Here is a 14,212-nt window from a genome sequence, read left to right on the forward strand (position 1 = left end):
TAACACACAAGGGGATTCCCAAAAGGATAACAGCTGATCTTTCAATAGAAACTCTTCAGGCCAGGAGGGAATGGCAGGACATGCTTAAAGTGATGAATGAAAATAACCTACAGCCCAGATTACTGTACTCAGCAAGGATCTCATTCAAATATGAAGGAGAAATCAAAAGCTTTACAGACAAGCAAAAGCTGAGAGAATTCTTCACCACCAAACCAGCTCTCCAACAAATGCTAAAGGAGATTCTCTAGACAGGAAACACAAAAAGGGTGTATAAATTTGAACCCAAAACAATAAAGTAAATGGCAATGGGATCATACTTATCAATAATTACCTTAAACATAAATGGGTTGAAAGCCCCAACCAAAAGACAAAGACTGGCTGAATGGATACAAAAACAAGACCTCTATATATGTTGTCTATAAGAGACCCACCTCAAAACAGGGGACATATACAGACTGAAAGTGAAGGGCTGGAAAAAGATATTCCATGCAAATAGAGACCAAAAGAAAGCAGGAGTAACAATACTCATATTAGATAAAATAGACTTTAAAACAAAGGCTGTGAAAAGAGACAAAGAAGGACACTACATAATGATCAAAGGATCAATCCAAGAAGAAGATATAACAATTATAAATATATATGCACCCAACATAGGAGCACCTCAATACGTAAGACAAATGCTAACAAGTATGAAAGGGGAAATTAACAATAACACAATACTAGTGGGAGACTTTAATACCTCACTCACACCTATGGATAGATCAACTAAACAGAAAATTAACAAGGAAACACAAACTTAAAATGATACAATAGATCACTTAGACCTAATTGATATCTATAGGGCATTTCACCCCAAAACAATGAATTTCACCTTTTTCTCAAGCGCACACAGAAACTTCTCCAGGATAGATCACATCCTGGGCTATAAATCCAGCCTTGGTAAATTCAAAAAAATTGAAATGATTCCAAGCATCTTTTCTGACCACAATGCAGTAAGATTAGATCTCAATTACAGGAGAAAAACTATTAAAAATTCCAACATATGGAGGCTGAACAACACGCTGCTGAATAACCAACAAATCACAGAAGAAATCAAAAAAGAAATCAAAATTTGCATAGAAATGAATGAAAATGAAAACACAACAACCCCAAACCTGTGGGACACTGTAAAAGCAGTCCTAAGGGGAAAGTTCATAGCAATACAGGCATACCTCAAGAAACAAGAAAAAAAGTCAAATAAATAACCTAACTCTACACCTAAAGCAACTAAAAAAGGAAGAAATGAAGAACCCCAGGGTTAGTAGAAGGAAAGAAATCTTAAAAATTAGGGCAGAAATAAATGCAAAAGAAACAAAAGAGACCATAGCGAAAATCAACAAAGCTAAAAGCTGGTTCTTTGAAAGGATAAATAAAATTGACAAACCATTAGCCAGACTCATCAAGAAACAAAGGGAGAAAAATCAAATCAATAAAATAAGAAATGAAAATGGAGAGATCACAACAGACAACACAGAAATACAAAGGATCATAAGAGACTACTATCAGCAATTATATGCCAATAAAATGGACAACGTGAAAGAAATGGACAAATTCTTAGAAAAGCACAACTTTCCAAAACTGAACCAGGAAGAAATAGAAAATCTTAACAGACCCATCACAAGCACAGGAATTGAAACTGTAATCAGAAATCTTCCAGCAAACAAAAGCCCAGGTCCAGATGGCTTCACAACTGAATTCTACCAAAAAGTTAGAGAAGAGCTAACACCTATCCTACTCAAACTCTTCCAGAAAATTGCAGAGGAAGGTAAACTTCCAAACTCATTCTATGAGGCCACCATCACCCTAATACCAAAACCTGACAAAGATGCCACAAAAAAAGAAAACTACAGGCCAATAACACTGATGAAAATAGATGCAAAAATCCTTAACAAAATTCTAGCAATCAGAATCCAACACATTAAAAATATCATACACCATGACCAAGTGGGCTTTATCCCAGGGATGCAAGGATTCTTCAATATCTGCAAATCAATCAATGTAATACACCACATTAACAAATTGAAAAATAAAAACCATATGATTATCTCAATAGATACAGAGATAACCTTTGACAAAATTCAACATCCATTTATGATAAAAACTCTCCAGAAAGCAGGAATAGAAGGAACATACCTCAACATAATAAAAGCTATATATGACAAACCCACAGCAAACATTATCCTCAATGGTGAAAAATTGAAAGTATTTCCCCTAAAGTCAGGAACAAGACAAGGGTGCCCACTTTCACCACTACTATTCAACATAGTTTTGGAAGTTTTGGCCACAGCAATCAGAGCAGAAAAAGAAATAAAAGGAATCCAAACTGGAAAAGAAGAAATAAAACTCTCACTGTTTGCAGATGACATGATCCTCTACATAGAAAACCCAAAAGACTCCACCAGAAAATTACTAGAGCTAATCAATGAATATAGTAAAGGTGCAGGATATAAAATCAACACACAGAAATCCCTTGCATTCCTATACACTAATAATGAGAAAATAGAAAGAGAAATTAAGGAAACAATTCCATTAACCATTGCAACGAAAAGAAAAAAATACTTAGGAATGTATCTACCTAAAGAAACTAAAGACCTATGTATAGAAAACTATAAAACACTAGTGAAAGAAATCAAAGAGGACACTAATAGATGGAGAAATATACCATGTTCATGGATTGGAAGAATCAATATAGTGAAAATGAGTATACTACCCAAAGCAATCTATAGATTCAATGCAATCCCTATCAAGCTACCAATGGTATTCTTCACAGAGCTAGAACAAATAATTTCACAATTTGTATGGAAATACAAAAAACCTCGAATAGCCAAAGCAATCTTGAGAAAGAAGAATGGAACTGAAGGAATCAACCTGCTTGACCTCAGGCTCTCCTACAAAGCCACAGTCATCAAGGCAGTATGGTACTGGCACAAAGACAGAAATATAGATCAATGGAACAGAATAGAAAGCCCAGAGAAAAATCCATGCACCTATGGACACCTTATCTTTGACAAAGGAAGCAAAAATATACAATGGAGAAAAGACAATCTCTTTAACAAGTGGTGCTGGGAAAACTGGTCAACCACTTGCAAAAAAATGAAACTAGAACACTTTCTAACGCCATACACCAAAATAAGCTCAAAGTGGATTAAAGATCTAAACGTAAGACCAGAAACTATAAAACTGCTAGAGGAGAACATAGGCAAAACACTCTCTGACATAAATCACAACAGTATCCTCTATGACCCACCTCTCAGAATATTGGAAATAAAAGCAAAAATAAACAAATGGGACTTAATTAAAATTAAAAGCTTCTGCACAACAAAGGAAACTATAAGCAAGGTGAAAAGACAATCTTAAGAATGGGAGAAAATAATAGCAAATGAAGCAACTGACAAACAACTAATTTCAAAGATATACAAGCAAGTCCTGCAGCTCAATTCGAGAAAAATAAACGACCCAATCAAAAAATGGGCCAAAGAACTAAACAGACATTTCTCCAAAGAAGACATACAGATGGCTAACAAACACATGAAAAGATGCTCAACATCACTCATTATCAGAGAAATGCAAATCAAAACCATTATGAGGTACCATTTCACACCAGTCAGAAAGGCTGCGATCCAAAAGTCTACAAGCAATAAATGCTGGGGAAGATGTGGAGAAAACTCTTACACTGTTGGTGGGAATGCAAACTAGTACAGCCACTATGGGGAAGAGTGTGGAGAGTCCTTAAAAAACTGGAAATAGGACTGCCATACAACCCAGCAATCCCACTGCTGGGCATACACACTGAGGAAACCAGAATTGAAAGAGACATGTGTACCCCAATGTTCATTGCAGCACTGTTTATAATAGCCAGGACATGGAAGCAACCTAGATGTCCATCAGCAGATGAATGGGAAAGAAAGCTGTGGTACATATACACAATGGAGTATTACTCAGCCATTAAAAAGAATACATTTGAATTAGTTCTAATGAGGTGGATGAAACTGGAGCCTATTATACAGAGTGAAGTAAGCCAGAAAGAAAAACACCAATACAGTATACTAACACATATATAAGGAATTTAGAAAGATGGTAAGGATAACCCTGTATGTGAGACAGCAAAAGAGACACAGATGTATAGAACAGTCTTTTGGACTCTGTGGGAGAGGGAGAGGGTGGGATGATTTGGGAGAATGACATTGAAACATGTATAATATCATATATGAAATGAATCACCAGTCCAAGTTCGATGCATGATACTGGTTGCTTGGGGCTGGTGCACTGGGATGTGCCAGAGGGATGGTATGGGGAGGGAGGAGGGATGGGGTTTCGGGATGGGGAACACGTGTATACCTGTGGCGGATTCCTGTTGATGTATGGCAAAACCAATACAATATTGTAAAGTAATTAAGCTCCAATTAAAATAAATATATTTATATTAAAAAAAAAAGAATTGCAAAAGCCCAGCGTAGAGGTTTATAATAACAATAAAAAATGTGACTGAGAAGAAAAAAAAAAAAGCTCAAAAGCGGAACTGGATTTCTTAGTGCCAATAAAATCAACGACTACAGTAGAAGAGGAAATAAGAGAAAAAGAAAAAGAAATCCAAAAGAATACATAGGAGAAGTCAAATCATAAGAATAATAAATGTTTTTCTTGAGTCACTGCTGTCAGAGTCCTCTCCCTCTCTGGGAGTCACAGTCCACCTCACCTCCCTAGGATGCCTTCCAACACTGTGCTGATCTCTGTATCTGCTGTGAGGGCAGCTCAAATTCTAATCTGGTCTTACTCCTGTATGTTCTTGCCTCCAATGTCCACAGCTATCAGAACTAGCGCATTTTCTTTTATAGGAGCTCTCAATGGCCTTTTATATATTCCATAGACACAGAGTCTGCCTAGTTGATCATGTGGATTTAATCTGCAGCTTGTAAAGCTGGTGGGAAGGTTTTGGGTCTTCTTCCTTAGCCACACCGCTCCTGTGTTTCAAATGTGGTTTTATTTCCACCTCTGGTGGTTTTATTTCCAACCCTGCATGTGGGTTGTCCACTGGGATTTAGCTCCTCAGGTTGCCATGGAGGACTTGGTTTTTCCCCTGTGAGGGCCAGGTGTGGAGGTGGTACAGCTACTTGCGTTGCAGGGGTTCTGGCAGCACCAGGTACTTAGGGGGGTTGGCAGCTAGGGCAGCAGGAAATATAGTGTTCTAGAAGCTTATTGGACAATACACTCCAGTATTCTTGCCCAGAGAACCCTGCTCCCTGACAGAGAAGCCTGGCAGGCCACAGTCTACAGGGTCGCTAAGAGTCAGACATGAACGAAGTGACCCCGCGCACATAGGCAAGAAGTTTTTTGCCTGTGGCAGCTCTGCCCCAATGAGAGTTGAGTGTGAAGGTGGTGCAGCGAGCTGCTTGGCTGGCAGGGGCCCTGGCAGAGCCAAGTGTTCAGGGACACAGACTACCTCTGCCACAGGAGTTATGGCCCTGTCAGAGTCCTTTTTCAAGCTTCTTGTAGCTGGGAATCAGAAGCCCTCTTTGGCCAGTCTTTCTCTGTATCTCTGCCCGTTCAGGCACTTAGAGAGCTCCCATGCCTGGGGTCCTTCTCTGTTGTTTTGGGAGTCAGGCATATAGAGGGGCCCCCTGGCTGGGGTCCAACTGTGTAGATCTGCACATCAGTCACTGAAAGGAGCATTCTGGGTTGGGGTCCTACTCTGTAGTTCAGTGCGTCAGGTGTTTGATTGGCCAGCCTCTCTGTTGTTCAACTGCCGATGCTGGCGTGTGGGGAGAAAAGGGCTGTGGCGATGACTCCACCCCATATATGTGACTCAACAGTATCGCCTTGCTTGCATGACTGCCTGCCTTTTCTCCACCTGCATTTCCCACCACGATCTCCTCCCTCATATCCTCTCAATCTGTCTCTCCACACTCAACAGCAGCCCTCTCCCTGCAATTGCTCCATAATCCCTAAACTCCAGCTGCCAGCCGCTGCGCCTTCCAAGGGGCCAATATTCCTGTCTGGGGTATGCATGGCTGCGGCAAGGGCTGTCTGATTCTCATTCCATTTAGGCTGCCACAGATCAGCTGTTTCACTCTCCACCTTAAATGTTTCCCTCTGACTCAGACAGTTGCCCGGATGTGGAGATCGGACCCCTGCTTCAGTTCCCCCATCCACTGAGGGCAGGTTCAGTCCTATTAACACTCTGTTTTCCTCCCTAGTTCTTTTGTCCTGCTGAGTTTTATGTGGTTCTGTATATTCTTTTCCTCTGGTCAGGTACTTCCTCTGCTCTCAGCTGGCGTTCTGCATGCACTTCTGTGTCTGAAGGTGTATTCCTGATATATCTGTGGAGAGAGATGTATTCCAAGTCGACCTACTCCTCAGCCATCTTTTTCTCTCAGGCTCCAATATTCTTATTCTGCTGTGAAAACAGACACGTTAACAACATTAGTTTTCAACCTATGAACTTGGTGTATCTATCAATTTATTTAGATCTTCCTTAATTTCTCTGAGCTACATTTAGTAGTTTTCAACATGTCATGCCTATCTTTTGTCAGAATTATCCCTAAGTATTTTCATATTTTATGTTCTTGTGAATGGTATTCTCTTTCCAATTTTAATTTCTGATTATTGCTGGTATACAGAAATAAAATTGATATTCCTGTGTCAAGCTATCTTACAACTTTGTCAAACTTGCCTGTTTGTTTTAGTAGCATTTTTCTGTAGATTCCATAGGATTTTCTACATAAATAATTAAGTATGTCTTCTCTGAATGAAGACAGATTCTCTCTTCCAGTAAAAAGGAGTTAATTTCTTTTTCTTGCCCTTTTTCACAGGCTAAAACCCCCTATTTAACGTTGAATAGAAGTCTGAAGAGTGGACACCCTTGACTTGATCATGATCTTTGGGAAAAGGTATTCTGTCTTTCATGACTATTATATTTGCTATAGGGGTTTTTTCTTTGTTTGTTTGTTTTTCATTTTATATAACAATCATCTTGTGAGTCTATCTTTTAAGAGCATGTCTATAAATAGATAAATATTCCTTGCTCTTATGTTCCAAATAATAGAAACAATGAGATTTTCCTAAATGGTTGTGAATAATTCATTTTACCTTCCACATTCTTGATACAGCAGACCATTGTTAGCCTTTTATCTCACAGTGGATATATTAAGGATGGCTGCCAGCTTTTACAGTTGTTTTTGAGCACACTAGGGGCAACATTGGAGTGTAAGCTGTTTTTCCTGCTAGGAGTCAAGCATGTCTGGCTGGCTGGGTGAGTGGGCCTGCAAGAGATCTATTTGCATGAATAAATGAAGCTTCCTAGAAAAGAACTCAAGCTTAAGAAGGAAAAGTCAGGCTGAGAAGGTTTGGTTTAATAGATGCCCCAGGCATTCAAGGGAGCCTTGCTTTTACATATAGCACCTTGTCAGACTCTCAGCCAATGTCCCTGATCCAGCACTACACAGGTCTTATAGAAAATAGGAATTAAGGATACAAGTGTCCACCACCTCTCTCTAAGACACGAGGACACTAACCACTCTACTTTGGTCTCGAGGCACAAAGTCAAAAAGGGAGCAATTCACTCTTCTTTTTCTGAAGGGAATACAGCATGGCTTTGGCACATATAAGTTTCCAGAGAGCTTGCCACATTTAGCGACATGAGAATTTAGCATCATGATTGCTTCATTTGGCAGATGCCAAGTCTCTGTGCTAGTGGAGGCAGAACGGATCTGCTCCTAGGAATTACCAGGTAAAACCAGAGGGATTTTGAGTGAGTTTGGAGGTCCAAAAATTGTGGTTGGGGGATAAAATCAGAACTATGGGCTGTTACTAGTGTGTGTATGTATGTTAAGTTGCTTCAGTCGTGTCCAACTCTTTGCGACCCTATGGACTGTAGCCTGCCAGACTCCTCTGTCCATAGGATTCTCTAGGCAAGAATACTGCCAAGCACTCCTCCACCTCTAGTGTATGTTAATTCACGTTCTGTGGTAAAATATGGGCAACATATTTTGATTAAGTTAATTTAAAATACTTTTATTTTAATTTTCAGTCCAGTTTAATGAGGTGAAAGAAAAAAGATGATAAAATCAACTACTAATCAACATATCTTTATTAAAAAGTCCTCTGTTTTGGCACAATAATTATTTTCCACTATTTTTGACTATTTTTAAATGATAAAAACTTTGCTGTGATTTCTAAGTGCTAATTAATTCTAAAACTCTCTCGGGTCTGTAAATGGTATTTTTCCTCTTATTTTTTCTGGCATTCTCTAGAACATAAACTTTTTTTTGGCTGTGTCATGGAAGAGAAATGGAAGGGACCTAGTCTGGAACTGAGACAATATGAAGATTCTGGCAAGTACATGAGGGTCTAGAAAAGTATTTAGTAACTAAAATCTTTAGAACTGCATCTAAGAAAATTAATGTGTTGAAACATTAAGAAGGGGAAAAAAAAAAACCTTTCTGGACCTTTGTAGCCTAATCATAGGCTATGCTAAACTATTAAATTACTCTTTCAGAAAGAATTGTCAAGAACTACAAAGGGCCCAAGGTTTCAACCTTTCTTCCAGCTAACAGATAAGCTGGCCATGCTTTGATGGAGGCTGGTGGAAGACATGACACTCCTGGGCCTGAGAGTAACAAAAATATATGGGCACAAATACTTGTCTTGGTTTCTTTTGCCTCCAAACTCCACAGAGGTGGTACAGGAAGGCTCAGATGGATGCCTTCATGGAAGTGGCTTGAGTTATAGGAGAGGAACCCTAAGCTTAGGGAACATGAATTTCTTTTTTTTTTTTTTTTTTTTTAATAATGGGCAACAAGCATGCCTATAACCTTCAAGGCTGTTTGCCATGCCAAAGTCCTTGAAAAGATAGTTCAGAATAAATGACAGTGACTTGCTTCACAAGAGGTGTAGAATCATGAGAGACTCATGGAAAATTGTCTTCCAACAAGGTTAAAAAGCACCTCACTCTTTTGCAAAGCCAGAAACTGGTCAGAATTTGTCTTTCTGAAACCAAAACTGAGACCAGTATTCACTAGGGTGCTGACAAATGTCTAACAACTGGTTGTCTTCAAAGTAAAAAAAGCCCTAATTTGTACCACTTGCTGATTTTTCACAGTGCAGAAATTCCTGTCATGACATTTTAAACTACCAATATAATCACTGAACATGGAGTTAGGAAGAGATGTACAGTAGCTCACACTTGTACAGTACTTCTACCACACACGTATAATAGGCAAAAATAATCTCCAGAGCCTGGATGACACTAAAATTTAGTAAAATAATTAGGAAGTGATGAGTTTTGAATATTTACTACCTTTCAGTTTAATATATTTAATTATGTTTATGTAATTTTTAATATGAACTATCTTTAACAATGGTCTTGCAAAATTTCTGAAAATTGAACAATTGGCTGTTGCAAGCCAGCCTTAACCAGCTCTAGTACCCCACTGTTAGGACTCCTCCTACTTAATTAATTGAGTTCCACTGGAGATTCTTCAAAACCCAGTCTCTTCCATGTTTTTTCTGCTAGCTTATTTAAAAATCCTTTTTCTTGGTTTATTTAAAGCTAAAATGATATTTGTGCAACCTGTTTATTTTTCAGTCCCATGTGGTTAACATAAATAAATCTGATCTACTGTATCCAAACTTAAATTATGTTAGAAGTAACTCAAATTAGATAACTTTGGGGGTTCTCTATCATTTTTAGAACTATGGGGTGAGTGTGAGTAGAAAACCTGTTTGACTTTTTCTTGGAATTTGATATTTTTAAACCATCCTTTTTTCCTCAGGATTATATAAAGAGAACTACCTCTGCAAAGTCTGTCAGAAAATCTTGGGAGAAGTCTTGGGTTCTTTATATTTTGAAAAGAAAATGCGATTGTTATGTGCCCCTCCTTTCTCATGATCAGTATACACTCATTATTAAACATTTCTACTGCTTTTTTTTTTTTTTTTTTGCTATGTTGGGTCTTTATTGCTGCCCATGGGCTTTTCTCTAGTTGTGGCCAGCTGGGGCTACGCTTTTTTGTGGAGCACAGGCTCTAAGGTGCATGGGCTCAGTAGTTGTGGTTCACCACAACTGGGAAATGTTCCCAGACCAGGAGTTGAACCAATGTTCCCTACACTGGCAGGTGGATTCTTACCCACTGTACCACCAGGGAAGTCCACTATGGTATTTTTAACTGGAAACCATAACAAGACTACCCTAAGGGCTCTGAGAGAGGAAAACATATCCATATTCTGTGTGAATGTATAACCACAGAATATGGTTACACATTTTTGCTTGTAGTGATAATATATACATTATAGATTAGTGTATCTACAATGTATTCATGTATCTATTAGATTCTCACTTATAGTGATAATACATACATTTTGGCTATTGTGGTAGTCTAGAATGAAATTGTGGGTCACACTTTACTAAAATATGCAAGAACATTTCAAATGAAAGTAATCAAATAGTTTGTTTATCAAACAGGAAGTGTAACTCAGTTTCAGGAGAAGTCACTGTCAATATTGTTAAAAATGGTACCCAGAGCTATTAATATATACATGCACCAATGAACATTTTTTAAAGGTGATTTAAACTCAGACTATACTAAAAATATCAAAGTTTTCATATGTGATTATTTTATCTAGGTGGAATATCTCCTCTTTCAAGAAAGAGGAAAAGACCACAGCAAACTATTACAGACTTTGGGTTAAGTATAGCTACAGAGAGTTTCTCAAGAGAAATAATACTCTGACCACTTTATTTAATAAATCTAAACCTAATGAGAAAATAAGTTAGTCACATCACTTGGTTTGTCGTGTTACTGTCATTTACTTATTAAGGAGAAAATAAATTGCACTCATTCCACAAGTAATAAAATGCTGTAATTGTATAATATAATTGTATGAGTCTGGGCATAGCTTAGTGAGTATTTGTTTAATTTGTGAGTTTATAGAAATCATCATTTCAGTGGATTTATTTTTTTTCCCCTCAGTGGATTTATTTTGTGTCCATTTCATAACCACCATTTCAGTAGGTACACTTTTAATGATTAACTGTTATCTGAGGATAGCAATTTTAAAACTGTAGAAGACAATTTAATATCTCATGTACACAACTTAAATTCACAAGATAGAGCCTGTTGTGTGGCTTATTTTGTTGGTCTATGTTTATCGCTGGACAATCTGTTCCTTTGGGGAGATATATACCAGCAGCTGGGGTGAGGGGCTGCTGTGGTAAGTTTCATATGATAGAAGATGTGGGTAGGGTAATTTCATTTAGAATGACCTAGGCAGATATGCAGCATAAGGTGCTTTTGCTAAGGAAAGATTAGGCACCAGAAAATTAATAGTGCCTATCTCTGGGTGGGAGGATTATAAAGGTTTTGAAAAATAATTATTTTTCTTTTGTGTTTCTCTATTTTCAAATTTTTCTTTAATAATTATGTATGATTTGGGCAATAAGGAAATAATATCACTGCAATGTGATTTGTATTTTGTCCTCTGTAGTTTTGTAGTTTTGGTCTAATTCCATTTGGTAGAGAGATTTCAGTTTCTAGCAATATGATGCTGCGTTAGGAAAGATGAAATGTACTGGCAAAAAAGAGAAAGAGAAAGGGAGAGAAAGAGAGAGAAAGTTAAGCATGTATTTCTATTTTAACCAACCAGAGCCAGTACTGGGTACATTTTTGAGTTGTTTAGTTTAATAGCATGGTATATGCTGGGGCTGCTGGTACTGGAAAGATCTACACTCTAAGACAAGGCCTCTAACTCCAAGTTCAGCTCAATAAATCTTTATTGAGTGTTTTAATGTAGAATAGGGATCCAGAGGTGATAAGATACAATCATTGTCTTCTCAAAGAACTAGCAATGCAGTTAATTATAGGAATAGGAAAATAAAATGAATAATGCAGGGTGGTACATGTGAAGGGTCCAGTGAATGACCCAAGAGTTCAGAATAGTGAGAAATCATTTCATATTGGGATACATGAAAAGGACCGCATGAGAGGTGTGGGATATGAACGGGTCTTATTGTATGGTGACAGCTTGGGTAAATGGGGGTATGATAGAGGCTTTTGTTTGGTTGAGGGAATAGCCACAAAAGATATATAGGTAGGAAGGCACAAGGTGTGTTTGGGAGACATGAGTAATCCATTTTGTGGGCTCATGCTGGAGAGTGGTGGCAGCTAAGATTGTTAAGTACTGATAAGGTTTCATTGAAAGCTTTTCTAATATGATTTCATGAAATGCTTTGGATATAGGTTTTTTCTGTGTGTGTGTGTGTGATTTAGATTACTTTGGGGCTGACCAACTAGTCTGTATCTGATCAGGGGAATGGTAACCTGTTGTCCTGCATCTGTTTCTCATCCATGTCTTGCTTATGAACCCAAAACCTTAGAATTTTCTGTAATGAATAAGAACCCAAAGACCATCTCAATTTAACTCTGACATTTTTGTCCTGGCATTCTGATGTGGAATCCTTATTAGGACTTTTACTCCACTGGAGGCTCTTAATCTACTTTTAGGGACTTCCCTGGTGGCTCAGATGGTAAGGAGTCTGCCTGCAATGTGGGAGACCTGGGTTTGATCCTTGGGTTGGGAAGATCCCCTGGAGAAGGAAATGGCAACCTACTCCAGTATTCTTGCCTGGAAAATCCCATGGACAGAGGAACGTGGTAGGCTACATTCCATGGGGTCCCAAAGACCCAAATACGACTCAGTGGCTTCACTTTCACTTTCTTTCAATCTGCTTTTGCCCTCTTAGCTATTTACTGCTAGCCATTTTGCCTCTCCACACACTATTACTCTTTTCATTTGGATGGTATCCTGATTCAAGTCATTGGTCTTAATCTAGGGTGTTTTACCATGATTCTAACTTCTTAAAAATTTATTTTTAATTAAAGGATAATTGCTTTTCAGTACTGTTGGTTTCTGCCTCACATCAACATGAATCAGTCATAGGTATACATATGTCCTATGTATTTGAGATTACTTGGGTGAAGTTTCAAAAACAACACAATGATCTCTGTTTGTTCCAAGACAAACCATTCAATATCACAGTAATCCAAGTCTATGCCCTGATAGTAATGCTGAAGAAGCTGAAGTTGAATGGTTCTATGAAGACCTACAAGGCCTTCTAGAACTAACACTCCAAAAGATGTCCTTTTCATTATAGGGGACTGGAGTGCAAAAGTAGGAAGTCAAGAAACACCTGGAGTAACAGGCAAATTTGGCCTTGGAGTACAAAATGAAGCAGGGTGAATGCTAACAGAGTTTTGCCAAGAGAACACACTGGTCATAGCAAACACCCTCTTCCAACAACACAGGAGAGACTCTACACATGGACATTATGAGATGGTCAATACTGAAATCAGATTGATTATATTCTTTGCAGCCAAAGATGGAGAAGCTCTATACAGTCAGCAAAAACAAGACCAGGAGCTGACTGTGGCTCAGATCATGAACTCCTTATTGCCAAATTCAGACTTAAATTGAAGAAAGTAGGGAAAACCACTAGACCATTCAGGTATGACCCAAATCAAATCCCTTATGATTATACAGTGGAAGTGACAAATAGATTCAAGGGATTAGATCTGATAGACAGAGTGCCTGTATGGACAGAGGCTCAGACATTGTACAGGAGGCAGTGACCAAGGCCATCCCTAAGGAAAAGAAATGCAAAAAGGCAAAATAGTTGTCTGAAGAGGCCTTATGAATAGCTGAGAAAAGAAGAGAAGTGAAAGGCAAAGGAGAAAAGGAAAGATATACCCTTTTGAATGCAGAATTCCAAAGAATATGAAGGAGAGATAAGAAAGCCTTCCTCAGTGATCAGTGCAAAGAAATAGAGGAAAACAATAGAATGGGAAAGACTAGAGATCTCTTCAAGAAAATTAGAGATACCAAGGGAACATTTCATGCAAAGATGGGCACAATAAAGGACAGAAATGGTATGGACCTAACAGAAGCAGAAGATATTAACAAGAGGTGGCAAGAATACATAGAAGAACTGTACAAAAAAGATCTTCATGATCCAGATAACCACAATGGCGTGATTACTCACCTAGAGCTGGACATCCTGGAATGCGAAGTCAAGTGGACCTTAGGAAGCATCAACACAAACAAAGCTAGTGGATGTGATGGAATTCTAGTTGAGCTATTTCAAATCCTAATAGATAATGCTGTGAAAGTGCTGCACTCAATA

At 38.3% G+C, this 14,212-nt stretch overlaps 1 long non-coding RNA gene across 2 annotated transcripts in view; it reads left to right on the top strand.

The window, feature by feature from the left end:
• LOC139186291 (uncharacterized) overlaps nucleotides 1-14,212 on the top strand; it is a 213,109-nt gene that overhangs the window by 103,617 nt on the left and 95,280 nt on the right. For both annotated transcript variants that reach the window (XR_011569889.1, XR_011569890.1), the window contains exon 2: nucleotides 6,849-6,926. This is a non-coding gene — a long non-coding RNA (uncharacterized lncRNA). The remainder of the gene's footprint in view (nucleotides 1-6,848; nucleotides 6,927-14,212) is intronic.

The sequence above is a fragment of the Bos indicus genome, chromosome 12 (genome assembly GCF_029378745.1).
Source record: "Bos indicus isolate NIAB-ARS_2022 breed Sahiwal x Tharparkar chromosome 12, NIAB-ARS_B.indTharparkar_mat_pri_1.0, whole genome shotgun sequence".
NCBI classification, from domain to species: domain Eukaryota; kingdom Metazoa; phylum Chordata; class Mammalia; order Artiodactyla; family Bovidae; genus Bos; species Bos indicus.